The sequence below is a fragment of the Gossypium hirsutum genome, chromosome D08 (assembly GCF_007990345.1).
Source record: "Gossypium hirsutum isolate 1008001.06 chromosome D08, Gossypium_hirsutum_v2.1, whole genome shotgun sequence".
Taxonomy (NCBI): Eukaryota; Viridiplantae; Streptophyta; class Magnoliopsida; order Malvales; family Malvaceae; genus Gossypium; species Gossypium hirsutum.
Window position 1 is genome coordinate 7,081,325 of NC_053444.1, and position 15,137 is coordinate 7,096,461.

General features: G+C 34.6%; 1 long non-coding RNA gene and 1 other non-coding gene across 2 annotated transcripts; both read right to left on the reverse strand.

Moving 5' to 3' along the window:
* Positions 1-747: 747 nt before the first annotated feature.
* LOC121220445 (small nucleolar RNA R71) lies at positions 748-854 on the reverse strand. The gene has a single exon (XR_005917647.1). It is a non-coding gene; the product is annotated as a small nucleolar RNA R71 (small nucleolar RNA).
* A 2,785-nt stretch (positions 855-3,639) lies between these two features.
* On the reverse strand, positions 3,640-4,477 carry LOC107918816 (uncharacterized). The gene is made up of 2 exons (XR_001690255.2): positions 4,347-4,477; positions 3,640-4,024 (listed from the first exon to the last, which is right to left on the reverse strand). It is a non-coding gene; the product is annotated as an uncharacterized lncRNA (long non-coding RNA).
* Between the last annotated feature and the right edge of the window lie 10,660 nt (positions 4,478-15,137).

A 15,137-nucleotide genomic window follows, 5' to 3' on the forward strand; every position in this document is an offset into this window, starting at 1 on the left:
AGAAGCGGTCAAGTTGTTGGTGCCATTACTGGGGAGGCAACGTTACTAGGTTAATTTTATTTTTCGCACTTAATTAGAATAATTAGAAAATTTTTAAGTTATAGATATGATTTTGTTTTATTTCATTTATTGTTACTAATATTTTATTTCTGGGTTTAGTGTATGACTCGTAGTAGGGGCACACCTATTGTAGCAGCCACAGATCCAAAGAGAATAATCTAAAGAAATCGTTGAATGCAATAACAAATGCAAGATCCACCAGCACCAGCTACGGGTAACATACTATGTGAAAATCCATTGTTTAATGACATTGACAATAATTCCCTAGGAAACCCACCAGCACCACAACTTCCTACAAACATTAATTTGGCTTGGAACGAAGGAATTTTAAGGGATTATGCCTTACCAGGTCTAGACATGGTTTAAGAAAGTATAGCAAGGTTGAGAACTATAGGTAATAATTTCAAGATAAAGTCGACTATGATTCAAATGATCTAGAACAATCAGCGGTTTAGGGGCACTATGATAGAGGACCCTAATCAACATTTAAAACGATTCTTTCTACTCTGTGATACTTTTAAGTAAAATTGGGTCACTAATGACGCTATTTGTCTTCGATTTTTCACCTTCTCCTTGGTTGATAATGCTTTTTCTTGGTTAGACTCGTAGGAACCAGGGTCTATCACAACATGGGATGAACTCGCTGGAAAGTTCTTATAGAAGTTTTTCCCAATTAGCAAAGCAGTATAACTAATAAGAGAAATTTCTATTTTTAGAAAAATGGAGGGAGAAAGTTTCTATGAGGCATGAGAATGATTCAAAATGTTGATTCAGAAATGCTCGCACCATGGATTTCCTGAGTGGATGCGACTGCAAGTGTTTTACAATAGGTTGGATGTAAATGCATGATCTGGATTAGACGGAGCAGTAGGAGGAGCCTTTATGAACAGAACGTACAAGGATGCATACGAGATCATTGAGAATATGACACTAAAATCTTGCCAGTGGCAAATTGAACGATTCACATATGGTTAAAAACTCACTACGGTAGAAGTTATCTAAGAAGATGATAAGTATCAATAGTTAGTGGATAGACTCAAACGTATCGAATTAGCTTCTACACCGTCTGTGCATGGGGGAGACAAACCGTTCTTCCACTATATCAACAGTCTGGTTAAGGACTTAAATTACGTCGGGAACATAGGTGGAAACCCTTATTCGAATATGTATAATCCCGACTGGAGAGATCACTCAAATCTGATATGAGGGAACCTAAAAACACGTAATAATTTAAATCAAGTTAAAAACACTAACTACAAACCTTCTTATTTGTAGAAACCCTAAGACAGGGTCAACCCAAATGACCGTACTACATGTGGTCAACGACTGGACAAAGAAAGAAGTAACTAAAGATTCTATCGGTACAAAAATCCCATTCCATTAGAGAATAGAAGAAAAGCAAAGGCGGGATGATGAAGAATTTGTAAGTATCCTAAACCTGTTTAAAACATTGAGTGTTAACCTACCTTTAATTGAGTTAATTGAAAAAGTTCTAAAGTATGCCAAAATTTTAAATGAGATGAAGGCTAAGCGTAAGAAAATTAAGGTAGGAGAACAAGTTACTTTAAATGCTTCTCGTAGCGTGATTATTTCAAGATAGGTACCTCGAAAATTAAAATACCTAGAGAGTTTTAATATTCCCACAGATATCGAAAGTATTCACTTTAATAGAGCTCTATGCTATCTAGGAGCTAGTATTAATTTAATGCCTCTAACGATTTTTAAAAAACTCGGGTTAAGAGATCTGAAAACTATTCAAATAACATTACAATTGGCTGACAGGTCTTCGGTATGTTCAAAAGAAGTATTGGAAGATGTGTTAGTCAAAGTGCCAAGTTTTATTGTTCCCATAGATTTTGTGGTACTTGATTTTGAAGAAGATGATGAGATACTGATCTTATTAAGAAGACACTTTTTATCCACATTAAGATCCACCATTGATTTAGAAAAGAATGAATTAATTATGAAAATTAATGGTGAGACTAAAACTTTTAAATGTGGCCACCAATCAAGCGATGAAGATAAGATGAAGTTAGGGGAATAATGTAAATAATTATTATTTGTTTCTAACGTTCTCGAGTCAAGGGACACGCTTCCTTTTGTACATGCAAAAAGAATAAATAAGTTTAAGGAAAGGGACAAACGGGTGCAGGTGGAACAACACGATGGGAGGTGGACTAATATCGACAAAACAAGGAAATCCTCCATCGGTGAATTGGTGACACTGTCGGATGAATTCGGCAGTAAAACTTAAAATTTAGTTGAATTGCTTCTTAACTTTTGTAAATTATTGTATATGTAACTAATCACCTAGTTTAGATTTTGACTTTTATTTGATATAGGTTCAACTCTAAACCGAAACATCCTTAAAGTTAGAAGTTTTAAGCCGAAATAGAGTTAGTGTCGCGACATCGCCCCAAGGAATCGCGACATAGTAGACAGTTTCCTTCAGACCTTTAAGCTGCACGGTGCGTCGCGACTAGACCTGTCCATGGGCCGGGTCAGGTTCGGGCTGGCCCCGAAAAATTTTTGGCCTGCCTCCTAGGCCTAGGCCCGGCCCGGCCCGAATAATGGGCCTGAAATTTTGCCCAGGCCCAGCCCGAGAAAAATATCATAAGCCCGAGCCCGGCCCGACCCATTTTTTAATAAACATTAAAAAGTTATTTTAAAAATAAAAAATAAAAAAATATTTTAAAAGTATTTTAAAATTAAAAAATAAAAATAAAAAATATATCCGTTTTTTAAACGGGCCTCTTTTTTTGCCCAAGCCCATATTTCAGGCCTATATTTTTACTCGAACCCTCCTACATTTCGGACGGGCCGTCGGGCCGAGCCGGGCCGCCCGGCCCATGGACAGGTCTAGTCGCGACATCTAACCTCAGTGTCGCGACATAGGTAATTTGCCAAGGATGTTGTGACACGGAACCCTTGTGTCGCGGCATCACTGTAATTTTTTGCAGGGTCGACTGGACCCAGTTTCTCAAATCTATCAAAACCTCTTAAACTCTAAACCCCTAATTTCTTAAACATTCTAGTTATTCTTTGCAAACTCTTCGACCATATTTGGGCAATAAGGAATGAGAACACCACGGGAAAATAAGGAATTCAATCGGTTATATATTAAAGTTAAGAGTTCCTAAATTCAATCTTTTTTACTGTTTCATTGAATTGTTTGCTTAGAATTGTATTAGGATTGAGATGACATGCCTTCTAGAAAAGTTAGAAGAACCAATGAATTCGAATCATCGATGGATCCAAACCCTTCTTATTTTGCAAACCCGAATATTGAGAAATATTTTATGGAACTTCAAGGAAAAACCTTTATCCAAGAGAGGGGATTCGATTCATTAATGGTTTGGTGTAAGGAAATATGACCTTTAGTTAGATATCATAGGTGAGAACATTTTTGGACAATTTCGAAAGAAAATTCTGTGGTTCCTATTGTTCAAAAGTTTTATGCGTCTTTATGGGACCATGAGTCTAGAAATACTGAAGGCTGTATGTGGATATGGTACTTGTGTGGGGGAAAGAAGTGCGAGTAACCCCTCGAATCATTTGCGAATTTTATAATGTTCCATATTATGAGAATGATTTCATTGATGAAACCTGTAGAGCCCAATTTTTGCCCGGGCCCAGGCCAACAATAACCAACAAAAAATAATAAAGTTCAAGTCCATATTACAAACTCAAAACCCCTAGCCCAAATAATACCCAAGCCTAATCAGCCAACTCTAACCCGAACGGCCCACATCCCTAGCCCGTTTACAGAAACCCGGCCCAGTTACATTGAAGCCCAAAACAAAAAACACAAGCAGAAACCCTAGGGTTTCTAGGATCCCAGCCGCCGCAAACCCCCATGCGTGGCCTCCCCACGTGCTCCTCTGAGCCTTTGCCACTCACGCCGAGCCGTGCTACGTCAACGTACGGCCTCACGCCAGTGACACCTGCAACAAAGACGTCGTACCTGCACAAAGCAACAACGAAAACAAAGGCAGACAACAGCAAGGAAAAATACAAAAGAATAGGAGATTTTTCTGTACTTTTTCTTTTCTTTTTTCTTCATTTTCGGCTATATAGGCCACTTTTCTAGCGTTGGGGGTGGTGACAGACAAATATTGTATAAAAAAACATACAGTGTAAACAAAAAAATTTCAAAGAGAAATCAAAAAAAAGTTTCGAAAGGTGATCTTTTTAGTGATATACTCTCTTCATTTTAGTTTTTTTTCCTTTTTTTTCTATTGTTGTAAAAAAGGGACGAGACAGAAAAGAGGGGAAGAAATACTTACCTCAGAGGTGGGAACACCGCATCTCGGCTCACCCCGTCGCAATCGGAGTCTGGGTTGGAGGTGGGGTGCTGAAGCGGCGCGCCGTTTGGGGTAGAGGTTTAATTTCTTAGGTTTTTTTTTCTTTTTTCTTTTCTGTTTAGGTTAAAATGTTTTTAAGTTTAGTTAAATAGGGTTTTTTTTTTAAAAAACGACACCGTTCGGGCTGGATTAAATGGCTTTGAAACGGTGCCGTTTAGACCGTGACCCGATGACCCGACCCAGGCGCGGCTTGACCCGCGTGTTCTGGCGTAGGGAGGGGTATTTGTGCGGTCAGGCCTTTTGCTTTTTCAGTGCTTTCAAATCAAGCGTTTTCTTTCTTTCCGATTTGGCCTTATATTTTGCTTTTGTTCCATTCTGGTCCAACGCGCAACGCTGCGTTTTGGAGGGTGGGGAATATGCCCCTTTCAGTCCCCCATATCATTCGCGTTTTGCGATTTGGGCCCATTTCTTTTATTTGTTTTAAATTTTACCATACTTTATCATTTTATCATCAATTTTGTCCTCTGTTATATTATATTATTCTTATTACCGAAGGTCATTTAATTTATTAACCTGTTGGTTGCTATTATTGTTATTATGATTATTTTAGTATACATAATTATTCATTTTCATATGCATGCGCATATATTATTTTATCTTATCATACATTTTTTATTTTGTTCTAATATGTTACCATGTATTGTAGGTTAATTATTATGTACATATCTTTAAATACTTTTTAAAAATATATTCACATACCTTACGTTTTTTATTTTAAAAAAAATAGTAATGCTCTTATAATGTGCATATATAATATATATCAAATATGTTTATTTTGCATATGAACGTATTACCTATTGTATTATTGTGTTTCCTACTTATACTTGAAACATACATAATCTATTCGAAAAGAATTCCTCAATGTGTTTCACTTTTTATTTTACATATTATATGTCATTTTCTTTTCATAAATATTGTTTATTTAAGTTAACAAATATATGTTTTTAAATTATGATTTTTTTATTTATTCGGGTATTATTATTCCATTTTTGACACCCCTTTTTTTAAACTATAATTGTGATTTATTTCAAATTCTTATACATAATATTTATTTTCAAATTATTCAAATTCATTTTATGATTATTGTTCCATAATGCTATTATCATTTTTATGTCAAGTTTATTTTAAGTTCATGTATAATATAGGTTTGTTGCCCTTATGTATGTTGCATCGTTTATTTGTATTTTATTGATTCTTTGTAACTCATTAGTATTGATTTTAGTTTGTAAATTAGCTTTTCCCAATGTAAAATGTTATTTCGTTATCCATTCAAAAGATTACAAGTGTCAAAGTTATTTCATTCAAAAACTTTCAAAAATGCTTGAAGTTTAAAATCGTCGAGAGAATTGAGCCCTAACGCATTGGGTTCCAATTTCCTCATCGAATCTAAATAATCGAAATTTTTCAAACATGAAAATTTCAAATAAAAACCCATTCTCGGGAATTCGACACGTTGTGTCCTAACGCATTGGATATGACATATCATTTTCTCGAGACGAGGATTTTAATAATAAAGACAATATTCAATATTTGGGAATTTGTTGAAATCGAACCCTAACTTACTGGGTTTTGATCTTCTCTTTTGACCCAAATAATCAAATACCCTTCTCAAAATGCATAAGTTTTAAAGGTCAAGAGATAAATTTAATTTTGAAGATTTAAAATGTTGCACTCTAACTTACTGAGTGTGACGATTTATTTCTTTGAAATAAGTGAATCTCATCGTCTAATTCATTTTATCCAAAAGAAAAGGATCGTATTTTAAAATCTTTTCAAAATTTCGACATTAAAACATTAAACAATCAATTCGGTACCAATTTTGGGCGTCTCGAGGGTGCTAACCCTTCCTCGTGCGTAACCGACTCCCGAACCTATTTTCTTAAAATTCGCAGACCTAAAATTTATTTTAATGGTGACCCGGTCACACCTTAATAAAAGATCGGTGGCGACTCCCATTTCTATTTTTAAAAGTTGATCCCCGTTTTTTTAAACTTACAAAAATCGGTGTCGACAAAACCGATCTAGAATACTTCCGAGATATAGATATGGATAGTATTAAAAACTTCTATACTAAAGGAAGGGGTGAATGGAAATATCGCGCAGGTACCAAGATTACAGTATCCTTTCATCAAGCAATCATGTTTCCTAAGGCTAAAATATGGATCCAATTTGTATGCACAAGAATCGTGCCTACTTTAAATGTTTCTAACGTTAATACTTTTAGAGCAATGTTACTCTATGCTATTTTGCAGAAAAAGCATACATGTATTGGTAAATTGATTCATCAAAATATGAGAAGATGCATTGGTAGCCAGAAGGTGGGAGTCTTCTTTCCCCACTTAGTGACGCCATTATGTAGAAAGGCGGGTGTACCTATGACATCTACTAAGCAGTTGTTAAAATCATCCAAAAGTATTATTGGCGACATCTTGTTCCAATAGTACACAGAATTGTGAGCCAAACAAATAAATGATGGGAACAAGCGATAATAGGAAGTGACAGCTACACTGACTCCAACACAAAGGTTGACACGAGCTTAACAAGACGTCGGTGAAAGTAGTCACCCAAAGCTTGATTGGATGATACAATGGCTGCAAAAGTTGAGGCCAATAGTTCAAGAATTTGCAAGGCAAAATAACATCCGAGTCCCCAATTACTGTAACAACCCAATTTTTAGTAATAACGAAAAAATGGTTTGGGACCACAAATTTCTATCGTGTTGACTCAAAAATATTATTTATAGAATATTTATAGGGTCATTAGAGTCGTACTAAAATTTGGTCAAGAAATTTTAACGTTTAGATAGCTAATTAATGAAAAAGAAATAAATTGTAAAAGGCACAAAACTTGATAATTATTACATTTAGTTGATTAAATAGCTTGAAATTTAAAAGAGGAAGGAATTAAGTGGTAAATTAGCCCTAACTAACTTAGTTGGACGGGTAAACAAAAGAAAATGATAAAAAAATGCGAATTTAATGGCAAAATGGTAATGAGGTTAAAATTAAAAATAAAACAAATATGAAATTGTCATCTTATTCTTTAATTTTGCTTGTGATAACCGAATGCCATGGATGTTTAGCTTGGGAGAATTGACCAAGCACAAATTCTTTGCATGTGAGTGATTTTTAAGCCCGTTTCTTGTAATTTTTATGTTTTTGAGATCGTTGTAACTAGGTCTAGCTAGCCCATACCTTCGTTTTTTATTCTTTAAAATTTTTTGGAAGTTTCCATTGATGAATATTGAATTTTTTTTATGAATACCATGTATTTGGATATTTGATTGTGTTGTTTGATGATTTTGTAAAGTGATTTTTGTTATATTTTGATTTTAGGATTAAATTGTAAACATGTTAAAATTTTAGGGTTTGATAGTGAATTTAATTTTAATTCGTGACTATTTAAGGGCCTAGTATAATTGGATAGAATTTTGAGTTGGGAAAAATTGTTAATTTGATGAAATTGGGGTTAAGGACTAAATTGCAAAAAATTATAAAAGTTTAGGGTAATTATGTAAATTTTGAAAATAAAAGGGTATTAATTGTTAAATGGATTGGAATGTGAAATGTAATCTGATAATTGAGAAATTTTACATTTTAGATCAAGATCCAGCAAATACTCGTGGAAAAGGAAAAATAGCGGATTAGTCTATGAACTTCTACAACTACTACAATTAAGTCTAGGTAAGTTTGTGCGATTTAAAATGTAACATCTGTATGAATTATTGAATAGTATAACATGATATAATATATATATTTTATTGTTGATAATGGATGATTATTTGAGATATGTTGTTGAATTTAATATGCAGATTGGATTAAACTCGGGATAGAGTACAGTCGTGATATGGTGTGTTGTGAGAGATTGGAGTGGAGATGACTTTGGAGAGATGTGTATATTTATTTCCTGATTAAATCGAGGTTTAGCATTTGTTTCAAGCTCTTGTGTTATACTCTCTGTCTGGTGTGTTTCGGTTGAATTAGCTCTTATGGGCACTGGTGTGTTTCAGTTGGATTAGCTCTTATAAGCACTAACGTGTTTCGGTTGGATTAGCTCTTGTGAGAATTTGGTGTGCTTTGGAGGGATTGGGTCGTGTGAGCATCTAGCGTGTTATGGTTGGACTGATGATGTACTCTCATCCGTAAGTCGTTCTTCAAATTGAAATCTCAACAAGATAATTGGTTTTATTTATTTGATGAATTTTCTATTCATTTGAGTATAAGATTGAACATATGTGATTTATCGGTTGAGATTTTGGATTGAACAGAAGCATGAACTTAAACACATGTTATTTGGATTTATGAACCAATGGTTTAATGAGTTTATGCAAATGACTAATCCGGCTCAGCGACCTCCACCCCCTGTTATACCTCCTATTATAACTCTGGTTGCACCTCCACCTCCTCCTATGCTTGAACCTAGTCGACATATTCCGATTGAGAAACTTAGTGTGGCGCTAAAGAATTTCAGGGTAGATTAGAAGATGATCAGGTTAAAGCTGAGTATTGGCTTCAGAATATCTTGTGTGTTTTCAAAGAAATGGCTTGCCCTCCTGATGATTTTCTTAGACGTGTCTTTTCATTACTAAAAGAAGAAGCGTACAGTTGGTGGACTACGTTAGGATCCGTGATTTCGAGGGAAAATTTCCTGAGATTTCTATCAATCTGAATTTAAAAAGAAGTATGTCGAGAAACAGTATTTGGATAACAAAAATAGAGAATTTCTTGAGTTATGACAGGGAAATAAATCAGTGGCTGAGTGCGAGAGAGAGTTCGTTTATCTCAGTAAATATGCTTGGGAGATTGTACCTACTGAAGAAGAGATGTGTATCTGGTTTGAAGATGACTTAATGATGAAATTCGTATGATGATCGGAGGTAATGAATTCTGAGAATTTGTTGTCTTATCTAGTCGTGCACAGAAAATAGAAGAAGTGTACAACCGCAAGATACAACGGGATGGACGGATTTGAGAGTTTCACAAGAGAGGTTCTTCTAAGTCGTTTTCAGCATCACCGGTGTTGAAACCTGTGTTTTTGAAATCGAGTTTTTATTTTAAAAATGGAGTTGCCACCAATCATTTTTAATTAGGTGTGATTGGATCACCTCAAAACTTGGCCATTTTAATAAATTGTAGCACCTTTATAACGCACAAAATTGGTACCTAGTTGATTGCCTGATGTCTTAGTGTCGAGAATTCAAAGAAAATTTAAAATATGATCCCCTTCTTGCATGATTTGATTAAAATATTGCTAACTAAATTAAATTTTATAGAAAGAGCCTTCTTATTTTGAGCTAAATGAGAAAAAAAGGATCATGTCTCGTAAGTTAGGGCACGATATCTCGAATTCTCGAAAACAAGAGTATTCGTCATTTGATTATTTGAAAAAAAAGATGTTTGGTTATTTCGGTTCTAGGAAGAGGCCGTACTCTATAAGTTAGGAGCACGACTCCTCGAATCCTAAAAATAACGAAAATTGCCTCGATTTTAATTTTTTTATGCGCTTATGCTGAAAAATAGATGAGTGTATCTAGCATAATTTACAATGTACGATGATGACAAAATTATGGTATTAACAAAATAACAGCATAAATAACGAAATAAAATGACAATAATAGTGACATAATATAACAATGTATGATAATAATGATAATAATAGTGAAATAATATAACAATGTATGATAATAATATAATTACATAAAATATTGATATGTGAGAAAATTTTAACAAAAATAATATTAATTAGCAATGATAATTACTTAATAATATTAATAGTATCAATAATTAAAAATAAAAGACCAAAATAAAACAATCGGGAAATTCATAGGCAAAAATAAATAGCACAAATTATAAATGCTAGAAATTAAAAAAAGGAAATAAAGGGGCTAACTTTAATCAATAAAAGATTGAATTAAAATTTAAACAAAATTTAAAGCGTGAATTGCAAAAAAAAATAAAGAAAAGGGAAATAAAGGACTAAATTTGAAAATATAACAAAATTAAAAGCCTAAATTATAAGGAAACGTAATATAAAGGATTAAATTAAAATGATATAGAAAAGTACAAGGACTCAGAGGGCAATTATCCCGACCACATTTACACGTGTCATTCCCTCAATGGGTCAATGGACTAAATTGTACAAGAATAAAATAAAGGGGCAAAAATAGAAGTGAAATAATGAACTGTAGGACGAAATTAGAAAATAGCAAAAAAGCGAAAGGGTCAAAGTAGCAATTAAACCCTCCCATTTGAAAACACGCGGATCCTAGGGGAATCTGGGTCGGGTATTGGGTTGGCCTTAAATGACGTCATTTTTGTAAATTTAAAGCTAAGCCCAAAATGACGTCGTTTCCCATGGCTATATAAATAAAAAAAACGTTAAAAAAATCATTTTCAATCATTTTTTTAAAATTTCGTTTTCACCCTTTTTCTCTCAAGCTCTTCCCATCATCCAGCCATGGGACTGTCGCAACTCTGCCGTGGCCACCGGTCATTGGAAATGGTGACCGCTGCCTCCGATGGCCGAAAGTTCGAAAAATACCCCATTGACTCCCTTTTTCACATTAAATGCCGACCTGGGGGGTGAAAAACCCCAGAAATTAAACCAAAACATGACAAAAGGGTTGGAAACCTTTCGGTTTCTCCTTGCCCGATGAGCCCTCGATGAAACCCTAATGGGTTCAGAGGCTTTTAGACCGGAGTTGGCCTTCAACGACGATGGAAGATGAAACGTTGTAAGTAAAAATATTTAAATTTTTGTTTTTTTGTCTTTCAAAATGAAAAAAGAAAAAATAATAAAATATAAAGAAATGAACTACCTTCGTTTTTCTCTTTTCTAACTTTGTTGTTTTTTTTGTATTCTCCATTCCTCTTTTTTGAATTACATGGTGGCTTCGGATTTATAGCCGAATATTGCAACATATATATTTTTCTTTATCTATGTTTTTGTCATTCTCTTGTTTGTCTACCTATGTTCTTTAGTTTTTACAGGTGGTGGTGGAAAGGAGGGTTGCGGGTGATAGCTGGAGGCGTGCCTGTCGACGTGGCAGAGGACAACGGTGCTGATGGTGTTTAAAAATTAGGGTTTTCGGATGAGCTTAAGTTTTTGGGCTTTTGGGCTTTAGGTTTTTTGATTTTTTGTAAATGGACTTTTAGTTAATGGACCTTTTTATTATTTTTATTTATTTTTTGTTTTTTTGTTGGGCCAGAAAAATTTGGGCCTCTACAACTGACAAAGAAGGTTAAAGAAGATTTTAGTCGAGCTATCTTAGTGTCTGAGCATTCGAATAAAAACAAATCGATTCAACATGATTTCAAAGCTCCTACTAAACCAATTGATAGTGTGAGAAGTGTATAAAATCCTCCAAAGCCCAATTGTAGACATTGTGAAAAATATCGTCTTGGCGAGTGTAGAACTAAGTTGGGAGCATGTTATAGATGTGTGTTGACTGATCACTTTCTTCGAAATTGCCCTAAACAGTTAAAAGAAAATAAAGAATAGAATGAAAAACAAATGTCTACATCTCAAAAAAGTAGATGTACGGGTCAGATTAGTGCTGCTAGAACGACTCATATAGGGGAAAAAGGCACCGTTGTTCGGTCAGAGGCTAGAGCACCGGCTCGCACATATGCTATTTGAGCTAGAGAGGAAGCTACTACTTCTGATGTGATTGCTGGTATATTGTGTTTCTTTGATGTTACTGTGTATGTATTGATTGACCCTGGGTCAACTCATTCTTATATTTGCACTGCATTAGTAACGGAAAAGAAATTACCAGTTGAATCTACTGAATATGATATTCAAGTTACTAATCCACTAGGTCAGAGTGTGATAGTTAACTTAGTTTTTCGTCAATGTCCACTGAAAGTTAGAGGCTGTGAATTCCTTGTTGATTTGATGTTATTACAACTTTTGGGAATTTGATGTTATTCTGGGTATGGATTGGCTATCGTTGCATGATGCTGTTGTAAACTGTAAACAAGAATGGATTGAATTGAAATGTCAGACTGGAGAGATTATTTCAGTTGAATTTGAGAGTTCGAATAATGTTGTTAGAATTATTTCAGCTATTTTTGCACAAAGATTGATACGTAGAGGTAATGAAGTGTTTCTAGCATACATTCTTGATACCAGAGAGTCAGAATCGAAATTAGATTAGTTACTGGTTGTTAGTAAGTTTACTGATGTGTTTCCTAAAGAGTTACCGGGTTTGCCTCCTGATCGTGAAGTTGAGTTTGTGATTGATTTGATTCCTGAAACTGCACCGATATTGATATCACCGTATCGTATGGCACCAGCTGAATTAAAAGAGTTGAAAGTACAGTTGCAAGAGTTGTTAGACAGATGGTTTATTCGATCGAGCATATCTCTCTAGGGTGCACCTATGTTGTTTGTGAAAAAGAAAAACCACTCATTGAGATTGTGTATAGACTACAGACAGTTGAATGAAGTCACGATAAAAAATAAATATCCCTTGCCACGTATCGATGATTTATTTGATCCATTGAAAGGTGCCATAGTGTTCTCGAAGATAGAACTCAGATCTTGGTATTATCAATTAAAGGTTAAAGACTGTTTTCAGAACTTGTTATGGTCATTATCAGTTTCTGGTAATGCTATTTGGTTTGTCAAATGCCCCTGCTACTTTTGATGGATTTAATAAATCGGGTTTTTTAACCTCATTTGGATAGATTTTTTGTTGTGTTTATTTAGGATATATTAATCTATTCCTAGACAGAATCCAAGCATGCTCAACATTTGAGAATCGTATTACAGACTCTAAGAGAAAACCAATTGTACGCGAAGTTTAGTAAATGTGAATTTTGGCTTCGCGAGGTTGGATATTTGGTTCACATAGTATTAGTTGACGAGATTTGAGTTAATCCGAGTAAAGTTTCTACTGTAATGAATTGAAAAACTACCGATGTTTTGTTAAAAACTTTTCAATTATTTCTTCACCAATGACTAGATTATTACAAAAACATTTCGAGTTTGTTTGGTCTGATAAATGATAATAGAGTTTTGATCAGTTGAAAAATATGTTAACGGAAGCTCCAGTGTTGACGAAGCTTGAGTCTGGGGTAGCATATGTTGTCTATAGTGATGTGTCTCTCAATGGTTTAAGTTGTGTACTGATGTAGGAAAGGAAAGTATTATTTATTCTTCTCGTCAGTTAAAGCCGCATGAAAAGAATTATCCTACTCACGATCTCGAACTGCCGCGATTGTATTTGCTTTGAAAATTTGGAGACATTATTTATACGACAAGGAATATCATGTGTTTACGGATCACAAAAGTTTAAAAGATTTGATGACTCGAAAGGAACTAATTTAAGACAGAGACGTTGGCTAGAATTATTGAAAGATTATGATCTGGTTATTGATTATCATTCGGGAAAGGTGAACGTAGTTGCGAATGCACTTAGTCAAAATTCGTCGTTGTTTGCACTTCGAGCGTTGAACACTCATTTAGCTCTAAATGAAGATGGTTCTATATCAGCAGAATTGAAAAGCCAAACCCCTATTTTTACAATGAATTCGAGAATTGAAAAATGAATATTCAAAATTGATGTTGAAACGATAGTTAGTTAAGAATAATATGAGTATTGAGTACAGTGTTCATGATAACCGTACATTGCTTTATCGCGATAGAATTTGTGTTCTGAATAATTTTGATTTGGAACGTGATATTCTGTTTGAAGCTAACAATAATACATATTCTATTCATCCAGGTAGCACTAAAATGTATTGTGATCTGAAACAGATGTATTGGTGGCCAGCTATGAAATGTAAAATCTATGAATTCGTAGCTAAATGTTTGATTTGTCAGCAAGTAAAAGCAAAGCATCAAGTACCATCGGGTTTACTACAACCTATTATGATTCCTGAGTGGAAGTGGGAACGAGTCACGATAAATTTTGTATCTGGTTTACTTGTAACTCTGAAAAAGAAAGATTCGATCTGGGTGATTGTTGACAGATTGACTAAATCGACGCATTTTATTCCAGTCAGAACTAATTTCTTGCTTGAAAAACTAGCGAAATTATATGTATATGAGATTGTGAGATTAGACGGATTTCTAACATCTATTATTTCAGATCGTGATCCGAGATTTACATCAAGATTTTGGAGTAAACTTTACGAGGCTTTGAGCACTAAACTTAATTTCGGCACAACATTTCATCCTTAGACTAAGCGGCAACCAGAATGAGTGATTCAAATTCTGGAAGATATGCTGAGATTTTGTATACTCGAGTTTGAAGGTAGCTAGGAAAAGTACTTACCGTTAGCTAAATTCGCGTATAATAAAAGTTATCAATCCAGTATAAAAATGGCACAGTTTGAAGCTCTCTACGGAATAAAGTGTAAAACATTATTGGTCTGAATTGAGTGAATCCCTAATGGTGGGAATTGATTTGATCCGAGAAACTGAAGAAAAAGTTCGAGTTATTCGAGATATAGAATTTACTGTTGGCGATCGAGTATTCCTAAAAGTCTCTCCGTGGAAGAAAGTGTTACGTTTCGGCCAGAAAGGAAAGAATTGGACTTAGATTTATCGAACCGTATAAAGTTGTTGAAAGAATTGGCCCTGTAGCTTATTGATTAGCCTTGCCCTCTGAACTAGAGAAAATCCATAATGTGTTTCATATATCGATGCTGAGATAGTACAGATCTGATCCTTCGCATGTGATTCCTCATAGAGAGATTGAGCTAC